A 20824-nucleotide genomic window follows, 5' to 3' on the forward strand; every position below is an offset into this window, starting at 1 on the left:
TCTGGTAACAATCTCAAAAGGTGTTCTTTTAGTACTCTTGTTTACTGAATTATTGTAGGCAAACTCTGCTTGTGCAAGAATCAAATCCCAACTTCCGGTTTTATCTCCAACTAAACATCTCAACAATTTTCCCAAGCTCCGATTAACTACTTATGTATGTCCATCAGTCTATGGATGAAAAGTAGAACTGAACTTCAAATTTGTTTTCATCTTCATCCAAAGTGTTCTCCAAAAATAGCCAACAAACTTAGTGTCTCTATCTGAAACTGTGTTGTTAGGTATTCTGAATGCAATCTCATTACTTCCTTGAAAAATAGGTCTGCTACATGTAATGCATCTGATGTCTTCTTACAAGGTATGAAATGAGCCATCTTTGAGAATTTATCCACTACTACAAATATAGAATCATTCCCTCACAGTGTTTTAGGCAATCCAAGTATGAAATCCATTCTTATATCCTCCCAAGGCCTTATCGGTACTATCAAAGGTTTATACAATCCCACATTCTGACTACTACCCTTTGCAACTTGACAAACTCTACAACTTTGCACATATTTCCTAACATCCTTATGAATCTGGGGCCAAAAGTAATGCTCACTCACCAATGCTACTGTTTTGTCAATACCAAAATGTCCGGCTAATCCTCCACTATCTTTCTCTTTTATTAGATTCCCCTCATAGAACTCTTAGGTATGCGCAACTGAACTCCTCTTAATAACATCCCATCCTAAATGAAGTAATCCAACCACTTGCTTCTATCTACCGTAACCGGTTCTCTACATGATCTCCAAGGTTCTGCAAAATATGGGTCATCATCATACAAGGTCTTCAATTCCTAAAATATTGTCACACTCATCTCTGTCAGCAAATTCCTTCTCCTACTCAGTGCATCAGCAACTTTTTTAGATTTCTCACTTCTTTGCTTCAACACAAATGTGTAACTCTGCAAAAATTCTACCCATCTGGGTAAGTGCACCAAGATGGTGAACAAAAAGGGGGGTATAAGTGGCCACTTTTTTTATTGAAAACAGGTAAACCTAAACTTCAAAGAGATATTTGAAGGTCATACACTCAAAACTAGGAGTTGACAAAAGAATAAGAATTGTAGTACTCTGAATCTAGTTTCTAAAATACTAAAGTTTTTTAAAATTGGATAAGATTAAAAAGGTCAAACCTCTCTCGCACGAAAAATTGTTTCTGATTTTTTCATAAAAACATAACATAATTGTTTTCGTGGGTTGCACAAAATATATAGTTAGATTTAGTACTTTGCAAAACCCTTTGGTAGGATGATAGGTAATATTGGGATATAGAAGTTGTGTATTTTTTTATAATTTTTCATTGAGTAATTTTTTTTAATGATTTTTTGAAGTGACCGCATTCTGAAAAATCGGTACCTGTTCGTGCGCTGGGCATAACTTCCATCAAAATAATTGAAAATGAAAAAAATTTTAAAATTATATAGAATCTAGTGTAGAAAATACTATGTAATTTATTTTGAATTTGATCAATTATAACAAAATTTATTCAAAAAATGGTAGACATATGTCTGTGAGTACTGTCAAGGCACTGGTAAAGAAAATTTAAGTTTACTATGCTAATGTTGTCTAAAAATAGAAAAATTTATATGGTCAGAAATCTAAGAAGATGTGTGAGATTATGGTGGTAATTTTAGAGATACCCACTTGATTATTTGTAAACCTGATGATGATGAAGTCGAGAAATCATGTTGGAAGATAAAAAAATGTGTAAAGGGACAAAAATGGAGGGAAAATGGGCTTGCAAGCCTTAGGGTCATTTTCCAACCCTCTTACCAAGCCAAAACCCGCATGAGTTCTGATGTGCAAGATAACCCACTCGGATTTTGAAAAACAAAAATTACCATTCATAGTTCTACATAACCCGTACGGGTTATGTAGAACTAAAATCATCATTTTGAGTTTCACAAAACCCGTACGGGTTATGAAAACCTATAATTTTGAGTTTCACAAAACCAGTACGGGTTATGAAAAATGTCATTTTGAGTTTCACAAAACCCGTACGGGTTATGAAAAACCATTATTTTGAGTTTCACAAAACCAGTACGGGTTATGAAAAACATCATTTTGAGTTTCACAAAACCCGTACAGGTTATGAAGACATAAAAATGTATGCTTGTAAACTTAGCATTTACTACACATATGTATAGACATACATATATAATATGTGTTTATGTATGTATATATGCATATCTATAGTTATATATAAATATATTTAAATAGATATATGTATATATGTTTGTATACATGCATGTCTCTCTTCTTTTCCTCTCTCTTGTCTTCCTTCCCCCATCACCGTCTTAGTCTATTCTGAGCCCTAATAATCCTCCTTGAGTTCTATCTCATATCTCTCCCCCTCACACTTCTCTCTCTGTCTATTCTCTCACCCTCTTCTCCTTCTCATTCTCTCTCTCTCTCTCTCTCTCTCTCTCTCTCTCTCTCTCTCTCTCTCTCTCTCTCTCTCAATCCTATTCTCACCCTCTCCCTTCTCTTTCTTTCCCTATCTCTCTCACTCTCTTCCTATCCCCTTCTCTCTCTACCTCTAACACTCTCTCCCTCCCCCTCTCCTTATCCTATTCTTTCCCTCTCTTCCTACCCCCTACTCTCTCTCTCTCTCTCTCTCTCTCTCTCTCACACACACACACACACACACACACACACACACTCTCTCTCTCTCTCTCTCTCTTAATCCTATTCTCACCCTCTCTCCCTTCTCTTTCTTTCCCTATCTCTCTCCCTCTCTTCCTATCCCCTTCTCTCTTTGTCTCTAACTCTCTCTCCCTCCCCCTCTCCTTATCCTATTCTATCCCTCTTCCTACCCCCTAATCTCTCTTTCCCTCCCCATCTCCCTATCCTATTCTCTCCCTCTCTTCCTTACCACTCTCTCTCTCTCTCTCTCTCTCTCACTCTCTCTCTCTCTCTCTCTCTCTCTCTCTCTCTCTCTGTCTCTCTCTCTCAATCCTATTCTCACCCTCTCCCTTCTCTTTCTTTCCCTATCTCTCTCACTCTCTTCCTATCCCCTTCTCTCTCTATCTCTAACACTCTCTCCCTCCCCCTCTCCTTATCCTATTCTTTCCCCTCTCTCTCTCTCTCTCTCTCTCTCTCTCTCTCTCAATCCTATTCTCACCCTCTCTCCCTTCTCTTTCTTTCCCTATCTCTCTCCCTCTCTTCCTATCCCCTTCTCTCTTTGTCTCTAACTCTCTCTCCATCCCCCTCTCCTTATCCTATTCTATCCCTCTTCCTACCCCCTAATCTCTCTCTCCCTCCCCATCTCCCTATCCTATTCTCTCCCTCTCTTCCTATCCCTCTCTCTCTCTCTCTCTCTCTCTCTCTCTCTCTCTCTCTCTCTCTCTCTCTCTCTCTCTCTCTATCTCTCTCTCTCTCTCTCTCTCTCAATCCTATTCTCACCCTCTCTCCTTTATCTTTCTTTCCCTATCTCTCTCCCTTTCTTCCTATCCCCTTCTCTCTTTGTCTCTAACTCTCTCCCTCCCCCTCTCCTTATCCTATTATATCCCTCTCTTCCTACTCCCTACTCTCTCTCTCGTTAACTCTCTCCCTCTCTCTCTCTCTCTCTCTCTCTCTCTCTCTCTCTCTCTCTCTCTCTCTCTCTCTCTAACTCTCCTTATACTATTCTCTCTCTCTCTCTCTCTCTTAATCCTATTCTCACCCTCTCTCCCTTCTCTTTCTTTCCCTATCTCTCTCCCTTTCTTCCTATCCACTTCGCTCTTTGTCTCTAACTCTCTCCCTCCCCCTCTCCTTATCCTATTATATCCCTCTCTTCCTACCCCCCTACTCTCTCTCTCTTTAACTCTCTTCCTCCCTCTCTCTCTCTCTCTCTCTCTCTCTCTCTCTCTCTCTCTCTCTCTCTCTCTCTCTCTCTAACTCTCCTTATACTATTCTCTCTCTCTCTCTCTCTCTCTCTCTCTCTCTCTCTCTCTCTCTCTCTCTCTCTCTCTCTCTCTCTCTCTCTCTCTCTCTCAATCCTATTCTCACCCTCTCCCTTCTCTTTCTTTCCCTGTCTCTCTCCCCCTCTTCCTATCCCCTTCTCCCTCTATCTCTAACTCTCACTCCCTCCCCCTCTCCTTATCCTATTCTATCCCTCTCTTTGGTGCAGGAGCACCTAAGGGTTGAAATGCCCTTAAACAGTTTTGGCATGTGAGAGACCTTCCAGTGGTCTTGTAAATACATAAGGACTAGCTCTAGTCCATTTGTTTGGTCATTTAGTTGCAGTTTTTGAAATTTTCCTTATCGACAAGATGTACCCCGATCGGAAAGTCTTACCCCGATGAGGTTACAGGAGTTGGATTAGTTGTATCAGGTATCAGCAGGAGTGGTTCACATTTACTTTGATGACCCGATAAGTTGTTGGTGTTTGGAGAAGTTGTTATCGGGTATTGGTGGGAGTAGTTTCATGTTACCCTGACATCCCAAAGAGAAAGCAGTGGCTTGAAGCGCGTTCACTAGATGGATTATCAGAGATCGGCTAGAGTAGTTTCACGCTACACCGATGACCCGATGGAACCTTCTTCCTATGACTGATTAATAGGTGAGTGAGTCTGGGATGATTGGACGATTGTCACTATATCATTGTGGCAAGATGCACGAAGTTTATCTCCCACGACTTGGTGACCAAGGTGGTGCCCGGCAAGAGAGAAGCTCAGGCAAGTTAACGAGTGAGAAAGTCCGGGATGATCAGACGATTGTCGCTATACCGCTATGGTAAGATGCATGAAGTTTATTCCCCATGACTTGGCGACCATGGTGGGACCTAGAAACAAGGAAGAGCTTCATTCTGGGTAGTTAGTGAGGTCATGCTAAGGTGACAGGGTAGGGATCCCAAAGCCAATCAGGGGGTGCCATGTGGCAGAGCGAAAAAGGAGAGATCGAGGAAGATCAGATGAGCGGGATAGCTATTTGGTTGTCTTGTTGATGACCTGATTGAAATGCCCAGGTTGCGGAGGAAAGCATCGGCCATCAGACGAAGGGATTTGTTGCTATCCCGACGCCCGATGGAAAAGTGCAAATGATGGACATGGTTATCGGTCATTGGTGAAGGTGTGTTTTGGTTACCCCGATCACCTGATGGAAAAGTGTGAACTTTGCAAGTCACCAACGGACATCGAAAGCCAGGTTCTGAGGATACGCTAATAACCTATTATGAAACCATTTTCTCCAGTTGTAACCATCTATGTTTCACGATGGATGGATGAGCTATAAAAGTCTAATTGTAAGGCATTGGATTGGTTGGATATGACAGGAAACACAAGAGAAATACATACAAGTTTTTTTTTTGTTTTTAATCTTGGAGTGTTGTACTGTCTTGTTTTTTCTAAGTTTCATTGTACAATTCTATAATTAAAGTTTCCTTTTTGTTGTTCATTTCTTTGTTTTGAATTCACTGTGTAAATATGGCTTTGTCTTGAACCTCCACTATGGGATCCACACAGCCATTGGAGTTCTTCAGGAAGAGCTGAAAATGTACAATAAGAGTAGAGTAGCAGTAAGAGGAAACCAAAAAATGGCCATAGCCATTTCTGCATACTAATCCTAGGCGAGCTTGGAAGAAGTTCAGCTAGTTTTCAGTGACCGTAAAGGAGTAAGTGCAGGGGAGGACTAGTGTAGAAGTCTGCTTGCAAAAATCAGACAAGATAATGACTTTACAGACTGTGAGTAAGCAAGGGTAGTCCTACACCTCTACAAACATAGTGACAGAATCTAGGAGCATGGAGAACAAGCTTCTTTATGAGCTTGTATTGAGTGAGTTAATCAAACAAATGGTAGGGAAGCCCTTAGAAGTCTAGAGGGGTAGAATCAAAACCCAAAAAGGGATAGAAGCAAACCATTAAAGAAATCAAATTGATGGTAAACTAGGTAGCCTCCCTATCATATTGGTATCAGAGCAAGTTTAGACTTAGGAAGAAAGTAGTTGATGTCAGATACTGAATCAATAGGACAAAATAGTCTCAGAATGGTGACTAATGCACAGTTAGCCAAGAAGGTAGAAGATCAGGAGGAAGAGAATAGACTCTTGAAAGAAAGATTGGTACAATTGGAGAGCAAACTAGACGTAGTTGAAGACAAAACTAAGAAAGAGACAATCAAGGTCAATAAGGGGAAAGGCAAAGAAGTTGTAGAAGAGGATAGGACTCCTGAACTAGACCCTATTCTACCTAAAGAACCTTTCCTTAAAGCAATTAAAGCTTTAGGAGGAAAATCCCTAAGAGTACCACTTTTTTGTGTAAAAATGGAGCTAGAGGTAGTTTTGGAATGGATAGAGGGACTGGAGAATCACTTTGAGTGTGATGGAATCAGTGAGGCACAAAAGGTGAAGGTGGCCAAATATAGATTGAGAGGGGCAGCATTGACTTGGTGGAAGTTTATCCAAGAAGAGAGGCAAAAAGAGGGCAAGAACCCCATTGCTACTTGGAAGGGCATGTTAGCCAAGGTGAAAGAGGCATACATCCCTAAAGATTATGAAATTCAGTTGCATAAGAGGAGACAAAACTTGAGGCAAAGAGACTTGGATGTGAGCAGCTACACTGAGGAATTTTAGAAGTTGTGTCTGAGATCCAAGGTGGTAGAGGATGAGAGCATCAAGGTAGCCAGATACTTGAATGGCTTGAGATGGAATATTCAAGAGGATTTGAGTTTTTTATGTCCTAACACCATGCATAAGTTCTATCAATTGGCACTGAAGGTAGAGGAAAAGAGTAAAAAGAAGAAAGAACAAAGCAATTGAGGAAGAGGCAAAGGAAAAGATGGTAGAGGCCAAAGAGGCAGTTCTGGTGCAAGAGGAGCAGATCAATGGTCCCAAGGAGAGTCCAAACTTATAGAGAAAAGTGAGGATTCACATAGAAAGAGAAACTATAGAGGAAGGGGATCATCTAGCAACCCAGGAAGAGGTGGATCTAGTGGACCGGGAAGAGGGTCCTACTTCTCCACCATGAAGTGTTACAATTTCCAAAAGTTGGGTCACCCTGCCTATAGATGTCTAGAGAAATCCTCTTCTTCTCAAGGAAGTGAAAGAAGAGTGACATATGCACAAGAAGATGTAGAAAGCAGCAAGACACAAGATGTGATCTTAGCTCCTAAAGATGGGGAAAATTTAATGATGAGTAGAGCCTTGATTAAGGAGCCAATCAAAGAAGAGCTTTGTTTAGAATCAAATGCAAGTTCCTTGGTAAGGTTTGTAGAGTGGTGATAGACTCAGGGTCTATAGACAACATTGTGTCAGAGGAAGCAGTAAATAAACTGAAGTTTCAAATAATTCCACATAGTAATCCATATAGGGTCACTTGGCTCAACAAGGAGTAGCATGTGGTAGTGAATGAACAAACATGGGTTGAGTTCAACATAGGTAGTTATAAGGATAAAGTCTTGTGTGACATCCTGCCTATAGATGCTTGCCATCTACTTCTTGGTAGACCATGGTAGTTTGACAGAAAGGCCACTCACAATAGAGAGAAAAACTCTTATTCTTTTCAAAAGGATGGAGTTGCATACCATATTCAATCCCTAAGTGATGAAGAAGACAAAATCAAAACTAAAGGCCCAAAGATGTTACTGGTAGGTGAAAAAGAGTTTATTAACACTCTCAAGGAAGGAGAAGGAGTGGGGTTTTCTCTTATAGTGAAACCAAAGGAAGCAAAGCAAGAAAAGAAGGTTCAAATACCTCATGAAGTGCAGCAGATACTAGACAATTTCAAAGCAATCATAAGTGATGGAGCACCAGCAATCCTACCTCCTATTAGATCCATAAGCCATCAGATTGATTTTATTCCAGGAGCATCGTTACCCAATAAAGCAACCTATAACATGACTATGGAACAAAACAAGGAAGTGGCTAGACAAGTCCAAGAATTGTTGGACCAAGGGTTGATAAAGAAGAGCATAAGTCCTTGTGCCATACCTATAGTGTTAGCACCCAAGAAAGGAGGAAAATGGAGGCTATGCATAGATTCAAGAGTCATAAATAGAATCACTATCAAGTATAGATTTCTTATCCCAGGAATTGAAGACTTGATTGATTGCTTGGGAGGTGCAAAGGACTTCACTAAGATTGATCTCAAGAGTGGGTACCATCAGATCAGGATAAAGGAAGGTGGTGAATAGAAAATAGCCTTCAAAACCAATGAAGGACTTTATGAGTGGCTTGTTATGCCACTCGGTCTTAGTAATGCTCCCAGTACATTCATGAGACTCGTGAATGAAGTGCTTAAAGATTTTATTGGTAAATTTGTTGTTGTATACTTAGATGATATCTTGATTTTTAGTAGAACTAAAGAGGAACATTTAGAGCATCTTGGTATTGTATTGCAAAAATTATATGATTAGCAACTAACAATAAACTTGGATAAGTGTGAGTTTATGAAGAAGGAACTTGTCTATCTTGGATGTGTAGTTTCAAGAGGAGATTTGAAGATGGAAGCCATCACAAATCGGCCAACAACAATGATAGCAAGTGAAGTAAGAAGTTTTCATGGTTTGGCACAGTTCTATGGGAAGTTTATCGGAGGGTTCAGTGAGATTTGTGCACCCATTTTGGATACCATCAAAGGAGGAGTCAAGACTAAGTTTCAGTGGACCAATGCAGCTAACAAAGGGTTTGAACTTTTGAAACAAAAGGTAGCTACACATCCAATACTCATTCTTCCTAGTTTTGAAAAGTTGTTCACAATTGAATGTGATGCAAGTAATATAGCAGTTGGTGTTGTTTTGAGTCGAGAGAATAGACCTGTAGCTTTCTCTAGTGAGAAGCTCAATGCTGCCAAGAAGAAGTATTCATCTATGATCTTGAGTTACATGCTCTTATCCAAGCTCTTCGGAAGTGGAGGCACTACTTGTTACCTAAGGAGTTTTTTGTTTACACAGATAATCAAGCTTTAAGTTTTCTGAATTCACAAGATAAGTTGAGTCATAGTCATGTTAAATGGATCCCACCATGGTCAAATATTAAATGGGTCCTACCATGGTCAGGGGGAGGGAGAGAGAGTTAGAGACAGAGAGAGAAGGGGATAGGAAGAGAGGGAGTGGGATAGGGAAAGAAAGAGAAGGGAAAGAGGATGAAAATAGGATTATGAGAGAGAAAGAGAGAAGGGGGTATGAAGAGAGATAGAATAGTATAAGGAGAGGGGTAGGGAGAGAGAGTTAGAGAGAGAGAATAGGATAGGGAGAGGGGGGAGAGAGAGTTAGAGAGAGAGTGAGTGAGTAGGGGGTAATAAGAGTGATAGGGAGGCTACCTAGTTTGTCATCAATTTGATTTCTTTAATAGTTTTCTTCTATCCCTTTTCAGGTTCCAAGTCTACCCCTCTAGACTTCTAAGGGCTTCCCTACCATTTGTTTTCTTAACTCACTCGATACAAGCCCATAAAGAAGCTTGTTCTCCATGCTCCTAGATTTTGTCACTATGTTTGTAGAGGTGTAGGACTACCCTTGCTTACTCACAGTCTATAAAGTCATCATCCTGTCTGATTTTTGCAATCAGATTTCTACACCAGTCCTCCCCTACACTTACTCCTCTATGGTCACTGAAACCTAGCCGGACTTCTTCCAAGATCGCCTAAGCTCAGTATGCAAAAATGGTGATGGCCATTTCTTGGTTTCCTCTTACTGCTACTCTACTCTTACTATACATTTTTAGCTCCTCCTGAAGAAATCCAATGGCCATGTGGATCCCAAGGTGGAGGTTCAAGACAGAGCCATATTTACACTATGAATTCAAAATAAAGAAACGAACAACAAAAAGGAAACTTTAATTATAGAATTGTAATGAAACTTAGCAAAAACAAGACAGTACAACACTCAAAGATAGAAAACCAGAAAAAAAACTTGTATGTATTTATCTTGTGTTTCCTATCATATCCAACCATTCCAATGCCTTACAAGTAGACTTTTATAGCTCATCCATCCATCGTGAAACACAAATGGTTACAAACTAGAGAAAACGGTTTCATAACGGGTCATCGGTGTAGTCTCGGAACTTGTCTTCCGATGTCTATCGGTGACTTGCAAAGTTTGCACTTTTCTATCGAGTGATTGGGGTAACCAAAACACACCTTCACTAATGGCCGATAACCATGTCCACCATTCACACTTTTCCATTGGGCGTCAGGATAGCAACAAATCCCTTTGTCAGATGGTCGATGCCTTCCTTCACTTCTTGGGTGTTTCCATCAGGTCATCGGCAAGACAACCAAATAGCTATCTCGCTCGTCCGATCTTCCTCGATCTCTCTTTTTGTACTCCACCATGTGGCACCCCCTGATTGGCTCTGGGGTCCCTGCCCTACCACCTTAGCATGGCCTCACTAACCACTAGGAATGAAGCTCTTCTTTGTCGCTAGGTCCCACCATGGTCGCCAAGTTGAGGGAATAAACTTCATGCATCTCGCCACAGTGGTATAGCGACAATCGTCTGATCATCCCAGACTTGCTCACTCATTAACTTGCCTGAGCTTCTCTCTTTCTGGGCCCCACCTTGGTCACCAAGTCGTGGGAGATAAACTTTGTGCATCATGCCACAGCGGTATAGCAACAATCATCCGATCATCCTGGACTCACTCACCTATTAACCAATCACAAGAAGAAGGTTCCATCGAGTCATTGGTGTAGTGTGAAACTACTCTCACCGATCTTCGATACTCCATCCAGCGAACACGCTCCAAGCCACTGCTTTCTCTGTTGGCAAATGCACACTCCAATGAGAAATTGTAGGTGATTGAAGGTTTTGTTATTGATGGAAACGTTGAAATCATATGATACCGGCAATGAAAAACTCTACACCGGCACACAGAACACCAGCAATGAAAGGAAGGATACCGACACCCTGGCCGACAGGTATTTTATTTATAATTTATTTTGTAATTAATTGTAAAATCATTGTAAGCCGACATGGCGAGTTGTAATATGACTCATATATGTATGAGATCATTTTGTAATAGGAAAGTGGTGTGATAGGATGTGAGATATGCAGACCTAATATGTGAATTATAGGTTAAAGGTTTATGTATGTAGCAGAGCTTAAACCGGTACTAGATCTGGCATAGCAGATGCTAATTTGAAGCAGTACAAGACATTGGATTAATATAATCCATTTTTGTAAGTCAATGTGACTTCTTTTGTAATTGAGCAGTGAGCTCTAGGCACTTGGCCTTCCTACATGTGCAGGCCCCTATTGTAAGAGTAATATTCCCTTATTGGCCAGTTGTGAATATTGTGGGTCACAAATCCCACCGAGGTTTTTCCCACACTAGGTTTCCTCATTAAAATACTGTGTTATGGTGTGCTTCTCATGTGTTTATTGTTATTCTTATTTACTGCATTATTTCTTGTTTACCGATACACAATTTTAACATTCTTTTCATGTTTTAAATCAAGTAAATTTATTAACCGGTTAGATACTGATTCACCCCCCCTCTCAGTATCTTTGGGAATCCTAACAATTGGTATCAGAGCTTCGTCCTCTATTTTTAGAAGCCTAACAGCTTGAGGAAGATCTTGTCACCGGTAGAAATGGAAAACTTGAGAAAACAATTAGAAACAGCACTTTCAGACTATGATGCAGAAAAGGTGAAGAATATCAAACTTGAAGATGATCTAAAGGCTGCTCAGGACATCATTCAAGCACTTCAAGAAAATCTTACCATTGCAAGAAATAAGAGAAGAGAACTTTGTGAAAAGATGCAAAATGAGAATGATGAAAAGAAAACTCTTAATGATCTGGTAAACAAGCTAAGACGAGATCAATACAACACACAATGAGATGCAGGATATGACTATGAGATTTTGTAAAGAAATTGAAGATAGAAAGAAGAATGAAGAAGACTTGGTTAGAAGACTAAATGATGTTGGAAATGAAAACACAAGACTTAGTCATGAAAATGATATGTTGAAGACAGATCTAATGCACACACAAAATGACAGAACTGAACTCATAAGACAGAACGGAATCTTGGAGAGTGAACTAACTGCTGCAAATCATCACAAGGATAAATTCAAGAAAAGTTCATAAGAACTTGGTGACATGCTGAAGAATCAGAAACCTAATGGTGATACAAATGGCCTTGGTTTTGAAGTTGGTGAAAGCTCTGGTATTGCAAACAAACATGATCATAGCAAACTGGTAAGACAACCTACTACTTACAAGTTTAATGGCAAATGATTTAACTATAACAAGTATGGTCATAGAGAAAATCAGTGTAGATCTAGAAATTATCAGAACACTAATACACCCACCGATCAATGTTCTAAATGCAACAAAGTTGGCCATAATTCAAAAAATTGCAGAATGAATGTGAGATGTTATGTTTGTGGAAGATTTGGGCACTTATCTAATCAATGCAGAACACATACTGGCATAGGATATGGAAAAGCTATTCAGAAGAACAATGTGACTTGTTATGCCTGTAGAAAGATTGGACATATTACTAAATTTTGTAGAAGTAAGGCATCACCGGCAAATAACAAAGGTCCTAGTTTGAAAGGTAAAGAAAAGGTTGAAGAGGTAAAGCAAGAATTCTCAAAACAATGGATCAGAAAGTCAGATCAGAATGTTGATGTGATTACTCCTCCACCGGCAGAACAAAGTAACACTCCACCAGCAGGATACTCTTCATCTAACTGAAGAAAATTCTTTTGGGGGTTTACCAACAAAATGAAAAACATGCTATTATTCCCTCGGTTGATGGTGAGAAGTTGAAATTACTTCTATACCGGCAAATGACTTAAGTTGTGACTTAACCGGCAAGCATTAAATGTGGTAGTTGGCAAAAATAACATTATAAAGCAAGTGTTTTTGCTCCTTTTTCATTCACCGAGCATTCAAATCTTCAAGAGTGCAAAAATTCCCGAGCGAAGGTACTCCAAATTCATCCTTCAGGCAGATTGAGGTATTTATACCTATGGCATCTTCATCCACTCCTGAATTTATTACAAACCCTACTGTTATTGAAGTTGTTAAGTGACCTAGACCCATTTTTCAGCTAGTTCCCAAAATTGCTAAGAAAGATGATAGCATAGGTGCATTCTCTCAAATCCCTAAAGGAGTAGTATATGTTGAAGACCCTAAAATGTATATACATTTTCATATTGATGAACTAGGAAATGATGAAATTAAAAATATGTATGAGACTGTAATCTATGATGAATCCGGAAATGTCAAACCTGAACATAAGATAGTAGAAACCCTAGGTTTCACTGAAATACTTAGTATCCCAAATTTCCCCAAGGATATCATAAGGATTGTGTTAAGCAGAGTACATGGTGATTTTTTCTCATTAGACTCTATTCACAAAATCACAAAAGAAGCAGTAAAAGTTGTAACAGGGTTACCCTCCACCGGCAACAGACCTGACAAAACTAAGAAGGTCTCAAATGACTTAGTGACAAACCTAACCAATGCAACATTTGATAAAAGATCTCTAAGGGTAAATGATGTGAAGGATACAAATATCATATTTATCAGTATGATCTTAGGTTATAAGGCCACACATGCAAATAGGTTAAACTCAGTTTCTAGCCTATGTATTAAGAGTGCCTATGATATGGTAAATGATAATGCAAGGATAGACATATGTGAATGGCTCAAAGATGAGTTGATAGACAATTTGGGTAAAATCAAAAGAGACAAAAAGGGGACATTCAGATTTGGGTACTTACTTGTCTGTCTGATGCTATACATAACCAAACAAGTACCCAGTATTGGTGCTAGAGATTTTGGATTTGATATACTGGTAGGAAAACAACTATCAGAACTATTGAACAATATGGGAGAGAACAGGGAGAAAAACATAAATGAGCATTTTCAAGAATTTAAAGCTCGAATGAAGAACAAAGTAAGATTATCACAAGCTATTGTGGATAAGTATCAAAAATAAATCTGTTTTGTGATAAAGAAAGATGAAATTTGGATGGAGGCAGTTATCCCTAGAACCATCTAGGTAACTGAAATGAGCTATGAGATAGATGATAACATCATAGAAACTTATGCAAAAGCCCTCCTTGAAGCTCCTAATGAACTAGAAGAGAAGGTATTTGGTAGTGTAGAAACAATTGAGAGCACTATACAATCAAGGAAAAGAGTTAAGAAAGTAGAAGCAAAGGTTAGAAAAGGAACCCGGTAGGCAAAGGCAATCAAGGAAGATGTGCTAAAACAAACTGATATAACTGAGAGTGAGTTGGAAGCACTTCAATCAGAAACTCACCTTTCACCGGTTGGAATTTCTTCAGAAAGTGACATACCTATTGTATTCAAGAGAGTTGAGAGGAAAAGAAAACCTTCACCGGCACCTTCTCCTACACCAAAAAGGACAAGACAGAAGCAACAGGCAGTAAGGCCTCCAAAAAAGAAGATGACTCCTAAGAATAAGGTGAAACAAACTATTTCCCCCATTTAAAAACTTCTTAGCAAAATTACAGAGGATGGTAAGCTGGAGAATATCAATAAAATGTACAATACACTATCAGTTGATGATAAGGAAAGCATAGAGAATGGTGTAGTTCTACACTTAGATATATACAAGAAATTTTTGATGCAAATTGTTGATGAAATTCCAAATGACTTGTATAGGAGATTAGAAGCTAGAAGATTATCTATTGTTGAAATAGATAAAAAGATTAAAATTGAAAAATTAGTAGTAGTGCATCCAGTTAACTCGCCTGATGAAATAGACAAATTAATCAGTGAGGCCAACCGAATAGTATTCTCTACTGCTCATTGGCATGTAGCACTAATGGCTGGCAAAGTAACTAAATTTTTTGAGGAAACAGCTGATGGATGGGATATTTTCTTTGTGGAGAAAGAAAAAGAGGAAGAATTACTTAGACCTAAAACTATCAAAGTATATCAAAAGGACAGAGACAAGGGTAAAGACAAGATAGGTGGTCCACCAAGTTTAAAAATAACCGACAATATGCCCCCACCTCCTTCAGATACTCCACCGGTAGACACTACTACAAATCAACCAGCCACTGAGAGTATGGAGACTACGGTAGAAGATACAAACCCTGAATCAGAAATTTTGTATACTGTAAATGTAGATACTCAGGAAGTTAATGTCGTGGTTGATAGGGAGACCACTGAGGATAAGGAAAAAGATATGACCACTGAGTCGTCGGCTGTAGAGGTTGAGTTAAACAAAGAAAAACCTACACAGATAGAGCAACCAGAAGAGGACACTACTAAGAAACCGATAGTCAAAACATCTGAAGAACCGGCTAAGGAAAGTTTAGAGGCACAAACTGAGGAACTGGCAACTGAAAGCTCAAAAAAACCATCTAAAACACATTTGGAGAAACCCAAACCGGTACAGGTTAAATCACAGGTACAAACAGAGATAGTGCCACCCGGCCAATCTGAAAAGCCTAAAACTTTGTTTGTGGAAATGGAAACTCAGGAAGAACCTACCAAAGGTCAAACAAAGCAAGGAAATAACTACAACTGGTAGCATGGCTATTATAAAAACTATTGGACAAACATCTGGTAAAGCTATGATAGAATTCATACCTACTAATGTAACTGAGGTCTTGTTAGATTCAATAAAGAAGATCACGGAATGCAATGCACAAGCCTATAAGGCTATTGATGATACCATACCAATTCTTAAATTGATAGCACCAAAGTGCAGTGTTGAGAATAAAGGTACTTTAGGTCAACTAGACACATTGTCTACGTTTATCACCGGTAACCTTGTAACTATTGATAAATTGAATGAGGATACATTTAAGGAGAGATTGATAAAGGAAAAAGAGAAATTATTTGAGGATATTGTTAAGAAGAATAAGGAAGAAATGGACACCCTCTTACTGGAACTTGGAGAAATAATCTATGACTTCAAGAAACTGTACAGGGATACTTGCAAAACAAATGTCCTAATAGAGGATCTTGACAAGGAGATCAGCAAAATACAAGAGAAGATAAATAATATTGTTGACAATTTGATTGGAGCATCAGATTCATTTTTGGAGTTAGAGAAGAAAATTGCAGAGCGAGAAGAGAAAATCAGGAAATTGGAAAATGAAAAATAGGGAATAAAGGACAAGGCAAAGGACTTAAAATGCAGACTTAGTCCAAGACTAGAGTATCTTATTTCTTTGAGAAAAGAAACATCTGAGGCTCTGGTTCCCAGACTAAAGACACCAGAAAAGCAAATGCACATACTCACCGGTACAGTGCAGAGAACACAAGAGGCAATAAAAGACTACAAAACATTCAGCAATGGCATAAATCTAGTTTTGACAGATATCTTTCAGATTGTAACCCACCAGTTACAAGAATCCAGGCAGGACTCCACTAACACCGAATGACAACCTATGTCATTGATGTCAAAGGGGGAGTAGTGGGATGAGAAAAAATGATCAGTGAAAAAAAAAAATTGATCAAGAAAAGGACATCATCTGCTCAGGGGGAGCATATAGTTTTGAGCATACAGTTTTGAGCATACAGTTTTGGTAAGACAATTTTGGCAGACTATTTTTGGATATCATTCTAGACACTTATTTCTCATGAGTGTTGCCATCAATTCCAAAGGGGGAGATTGTTGGCAAATGCACACTCCAATGAGAAATTGTAGGTGATTGAAGATTTTCTCATTGATGGCAACCTTGCAATCATATGATACCAGCAACGACAAACTCTACACCGACACACAGAACACTGGCAATGAAAGGAAGGATACCGGCACCCTAGCCGATAGGAATTTTATTTATAATGTATTTAGTAATTAATTATAAAATCATTGTAAGCCGACATGGCGAGTTGTAATATGACTCATATATGTATGAGATCATTTTGTAATAGGAAAGTGGTGTGATAGGATGTGAGATATGCAAACCTAATATGTGAATTATAGGTTAAAGGTTTATGTATATAGCAGAGCTTAAATCGGTACTAGATCTGGCATAGCAGATGCTAATTTGAAGCAGTACAAGACATTGGATTAATATAATCCATTTTTGTAATTCAGTGTGACTTGTTTTGTAATTGAGTAGTGAGCTCTAGGCACTTGGCCTTCCTGCATGTGCAGGCCCCTATTGTAAGAGTAATATTCCCTTATTGGCCACTAAGTGAATATTGTGGGTCACAAATCCCACTGAGGTCTTTCCCACAGCGGGTTTCCTCATTAAAATACTATGTTATGGTGTGCTTCTCATGTGGTTATTGTTATTCTTGTTTACTGCATTGTTTATTGTTTACCGGTACACAGTTTTAACATGCTTTTCATGTTTTAAATCAAGTAAATTTATTAACCGGTTAGATACTAATTCACCCCCCCCCAGTATCTTTGGGAATCCTAACATTCTCATCGGGACGTTAGGGTAACATGAAACTACTCCCATCGATACCCGATAACAACTTCTCTGAACACCAATGACGTATTGGGTCATCGGAGTAAGTGTAAACCACTCCTGTCGATACCCAATACAACTAATCCAACTCTAGTGACCTCATCGAGGTAAGACTTGCTGATCGGGGTAGGTCTTTCTGATAAGGAAATTTTCAAAAACTGCAACTAAATGACCAAACAAATGGACTAGAGCTAGTCCTTATGTATTTACAAGACCACTGGAAGGTCTCACAAGCCAAAACTGTTTAAGGGCATTTCAACACTTAGGTGCTCCTGCACCATACTCCCCCCCAAAACAAATAAGTCAAGTGAATACGCTCGGTAGCAAGGAAAGATCAATTCCAGACTTAACAAAGTCTGATTCAGGGACCCAGGTCACTTCAGAATCAGGTTTATGCATCCATTTGACCAAATGTTCCATGTAGATCTGGTGTCGAGTCTTCTTGAGAATGCAGGAATCCAACACTTTCTCAGCCTAAGGCATGGATGAAGAAAGTAAGGGCAGGTCGACAAGTGACTATTGAACATCTGAAACTCACGCATCGTCCTTGGGAAGTTGCCCCCTTGTAGGACCAACTCTCTCTCTCTCTCTCTCTCTCTCTCTCTCTCTCTCTCTCTCTCCCTCCCTGCCTCCCTCCCTCTCTCTCTCCCTACCCCCTTCTCCCTCTCCTTATCTTATTCTATCCCTCTTCCTACCCTCTCTCTCTCTCTCTCTCTCTCTCTCTCTCTCTCTCTCTCTCTAACTCCCTCCCCCTCTCCTTATCCTATTCTATTGCTCCCTTCCTACCCCCTACTCTCTCTCTCTCTCTCTCTCTCTCTCTCTCTCTCTCTCTCTCTCTCTCTCTCTCTCCCCCTCTCCTTATCCTATTATATTGCTCTCTTCCTACCCCCTACTCTCTCTCTCTCTCTCTCTCTCTCTCTCTCTCTCTCTCTCTCTCTCTCTCTCTCTCTCTCTCTCCTCACTTCCTCTTTGGTTCCTAGTTCTACATAACCCATACGGGTTATGCAAAACTAAGGCCAAAACTTCTAGTTTTGTATAACCAGTACGAGTTATGAGAAATTGTTCCTCAAAACCTGTACGGGTTTTGAGGAACTTTTTTTTTATTATTAAATATAATGTTCCTCAAAACCCATACGGGTTTTGAGGAACTTGTTTTTTTATTATTAAATATAATGTTCTTCAAAACCCGTATGGGTTTTGAGGACTTTTTGTTTTTTAATTATTTTTGGCTAGGCTTGGTGTTACCAAGCCTAGCACATTTTTGAATTTCATAGAACACGCACGGGTTATGAGAATTTTTTTTTTTTTTTTTTTGCATTTGGCCACTTTTTTGTTCACCATCTTGGTGCACTTACCCATCTCATATGTCTCTTATTCAACTTACTTTGACTGTTCAAATACTTCAAAGCTTGATGATCCGTAAACAACACAAACTCCTTAGGCAACAAGTAATGTCTCCACTTCTTCAAGGCTTGAACTATGGCATAAAACTCCTGATCATACACTGAATATATCCTTCAGGCATAATTCAAGTTCTCACTAAAATAAGCTACTGCTCTCCCTTCCTGACTCAAGACTACTCCTATTGTTGTTCCACTTTCATCACAATCCACTTTAAATACTTTATTAAAATCTGGTAAAACTAACACAGGCTACTCAATCACTTTTCGTTTCAACATCTCAAAACTTTTGTTTTCTCCAATGGTCCACTTGAAATCCTTTTGATCTCCCCTCATGGTCTCAGTCATAGGGTTACAAACTGAACTAAAATTTCTGATGAACTTCCAGTAGAAACTAACCAATCCATTAAATGATCTTACCTCTCCAATGCTTTTTGGTGTAGGCCACTCAACAATTGCTTTTACTTTCTCAGGGTCCATCTTCAAACCATCCTCCAATATCACAAATCCCAAATAGACTAATTCATCTTTCATGAAAGTACACTTCTTACGATTTATCAGCAACTTTTCTTCTCTCAACCTCTGCAAAACTTGTCTCAAATGCAACAAATGCTCCTCTTTTGTCTTACTGAAAATCAGAATGGCATCCAGATATACAATTACAAACTTACCCAATAATTGCTTCACTGCCTCATTCATCAGCTTCATGAAAGTACTCACTGCATTAGTTAACCCAAAAGGCATCACCAACCATTCATACAGTCCTTCATTTTTCTTGAAGGTTGTCTTCCACTCATCTCCTTCTCTGATCCTGATCTGATGATATCCACTCTTCAAATCTATCTTTGTAAAGTATTTGGCTCTGCACAAATAGTCCATTATGTCATCCATCCTAGGAAAAAGGAAATTGTAATGTTGTTTATTGCTCTAGAATCAGTACACATTCTCCACTCTTCATTCTTCTTAAGTGCTAATACTATTGGTACTGCACAAGGGCTCAGACTTTCTCTGATCAAACATTTCTTCAACAGCTCTTACACTTGTCTATTCAGTTCTTCATTCTTTGTCGGTGTCATCTGATGTGCAAATTTATTAGGCAAACTAGCTCTGAGAACCAGGTCCATACAATGACTGATACTTCTCACATGGGGCAATCCATCAAGCACATTATCTGAAATGATGTCTTCATATTCTATTAGCAAATCTTTTATCTCTTCTGGTTGTTCCTCTTCATGCTCCGGATTCTCAGTCTTCTTAGGAACTAAGGAAAAATACACATTCTCATGTCTCAATCCATCCATAAATTTCCTTCCATCCACTAAAAATATTCTAGCATTCGTACAAACTTCATTCTTCAAAGGTTCCTCCAAGGGAAACAAATTTTGCTTCATCCCATTGGCCACAATAGTGTATGTATTCTTCCTCCCATCATGTATTTCATGTCTATCAAACTGCCAAGGTCTACCCAACAAAAGATGACAAATATCCATAGGCATAATATCACACAAGAATTCATCATGATAATTCACAATTTTCAATTTCACCAAACATTGCTCACTTACTAACAACTTATGTTCATCCTGAATCCATGCTATCTGATAAGGCTTAGGGTATTTCAATCTTTCCAAATTCAACTTATTCACCATCTCTTTTGAAACAAGATTATCTGAAGTACCACTATCAATAATAACTTTACAGCACTTACCGGATACCTTACATCTAGTCTTGAACAAATTCTTCCTCTGCAAGGGCTCTTCATCTCTCCTGATATGACACAAATCTCTCCTCATCATCAACAGTTCTCCATCTTCCAGTTTATTATCTGGTTTGGTGGATTTTTCTTCCACCATTGTTTCTCTTCCAGTATTTCATGTCTTCTTACACTCAAAAGTACGATTGCCTTCTCCTCCACACTTATAGCAAGTTCCTCTAAACACTCTTTTGTCTTGTCTTCCACAAATCTCATTCCGGTAGCCATCTGGTTCTCTTCTCTAGTAGAAATTTCTATCATCTTTCCGGTATGAATTACCTTCTTTGTTCACTT

The sequence above is a fragment of the Cryptomeria japonica genome, chromosome 1 (assembly GCF_030272615.1).
Source record: "Cryptomeria japonica chromosome 1, Sugi_1.0, whole genome shotgun sequence".
NCBI classification, from domain to species: domain Eukaryota; kingdom Viridiplantae; phylum Streptophyta; class Pinopsida; order Cupressales; family Cupressaceae; genus Cryptomeria; species Cryptomeria japonica.